This window comes from Dipodomys spectabilis, unplaced genomic scaffold, assembly GCF_019054845.1.
Source record: "Dipodomys spectabilis isolate Male_0828 unplaced genomic scaffold, ASM1905484v1 ptg000040l, whole genome shotgun sequence".
NCBI classification, from domain to species: Eukaryota; Metazoa; Chordata; class Mammalia; order Rodentia; family Heteromyidae; genus Dipodomys; species Dipodomys spectabilis.
This window is the reverse complement of record NW_024870717.1, coordinates 2781640-2783689: the sequence shown is the minus strand read 5'-3', so window position 1 is coordinate 2783689 and position 2050 is coordinate 2781640. Positions and strand designations below refer to the sequence as shown.

Genomic DNA, 2050 nt, shown 5'->3' with positions numbered 1-2050 from the left:
CAATTGTAAAGTTCACTTTACAACATAGTGCATTGTGCATCTCATTGTTACATGGGTCAACCTGTATCCCTAGTTAAGCATTTTGGGTTTTTTTCGTCCTTCCTCTCAAAAAATTAGAGAGTATAAACAAGATGTAGGCGCACCAACTTCAAATACAGTGAAAACAGGTGTTATAGCATGGGGGAGGAACATATAAAGAAACAAAAAAAACACACTGCACGTCATAAGTATGTAAGAAAAAATAGCAAGAAAAAAAAAACCATTTGTGTCCCTAACTTGGGGTTCATTTCCCTTAACACAATCTTATCTGGTCATATACACATAACTTTTGACCTTTTCTGCTTATCCCAGACATATATTAGTTATTGAACATTAGAGAAACCATGGGACCTACGTTTCTTTGGACTTGGCTTACTTCACTTAATTTTTTTCCAAGTCTTTCCATTTCCTAACAAATTGGGCGATGGAATGCTTCTGAAATTTGCCTGTCATCCTTGCACAGGGGCCAGCTAATCTCTGTATCATTCCAATGTTAGTGTATGTGATGCTGAATTGAGCAAAGAACATTTTTTATATATAAATTGTAATTGATTTTCTTAAACTAGACAATACAACAAAACGTAAGTTTAAAAGAATTGTCATGAAATTTTAGAACCATGTACTTCTTACATAAGTACACATTTAAGAAAAAATCAAGATTGACATGTCAAAAACAAAATAATTCCAGATATTTGTTGTTCAAGAGATGTGTAGGAGGAGGAATTCAATTATTCTATACAAGGGACCTGTCATAATGAACACTGCAGCAAGTGTTAAGGTTTGTTAAAATATTTAATGTTTTAAATATATTTAATTTTGGGAATTTGCTTATATATGCCAAAACTGGGACTGTTTGGCAGGTCATAATACTTTTCTATAAAGTATTTAAGATTTATGGTAGCACATAACTACTACTAAGTATGTACATTTCAGAGTTTATTGAAACCTTACTAATGAGAAGTTGCAAAGTCTTTGTGTAAAGGAGCAGAATAAAGAGTTGGCTATGTTATCTACACAGTTTCTGTTAAAACTGTAGGCCTTCCTTACTTTATATGTTAGTGAGGAACAAATGATGATATAAGCCATATACAAATTATGAGATGAACTATAAATGGTAATCTTAGTGGGTGATTTAAACACTACTCATAGCCTATAATATTCTTGTTGAACGTCATAATCTTAGCCAGTGTTAAATGTAAAGAAATATGACAATAATAAAATCTAATTTGTAGTACACTTCAAAAACTGAAAAAATGATAATTGTTTTGTTTTTTATTTTATTAATCATTATTATTTAATTATTGGTTTTCTTTATTTGTAGCATTGTTTTTCTTGTAATATAATACAACTTTTTGTAAGTTGTCATTAGGAGGTACTTTGAGAAGGGTATTGGGATGGCCACACCATTTTTTATAGGTGCATGTGAATTTATAAAGAGGGAAATTAAGAACAAAATATGTATTTAAAAAATGATGAAGTAGAGTCTGATTCAGGAGTGTTGATACATGTCCACACCTAAAATATTAGCCCTAGGCTGAAGCAGAGTTATTACAATGTTGAAGCCAGAAAAGTGAGAGACTTTGTTTTGTTTTGTTTTTGTTTTTATTTTGTTGGACATGGGGCTTGAACTCTGGGGCCTGGGTGCTGTCCCTCAGCTCAAGGCTAGTGATACCACTTGAGCCACAGCAGCACTTCCAACTTTTTCTGCTTATGTGATGCTGCGAAAAAAAAACCAAGGCCTCATGCATGCAAGGCAGGCACTCTACCATTGAGCCACCTTCCCAGTACCTGAGAGACTGGATTTTAAAAATCATCTAAACAACATTTGCTTTCTGCTTTGGGTTATATAATGAAATATATGAGTATCTTGTTATGTTTTTGTGCATTGTCATACTTCTAAATTTATACTAACTTCACCCACTTTATCCTTGTCAAAGTCATGAAATATCTCTGAGAGTTTGCTTCTGTGAAGATTGTTTTGTATTTATAATTTCTTCTGAGTCATTTTTAT

The 2050-nt window shown here is 32.6% G+C and overlaps 1 non-coding gene across 1 annotated transcript; it reads right to left on the bottom strand.

Moving 5' to 3' along the window:
• Positions 1–451: 451 nt before the first annotated feature.
• Positions 452–560, bottom strand: LOC122106428. The gene has a single exon (XR_006147178.1). It is a non-coding gene; the product is annotated as a U6 spliceosomal RNA (small nuclear RNA).
• Between the last annotated feature and the right edge of the window lie 1490 nt (positions 561–2050).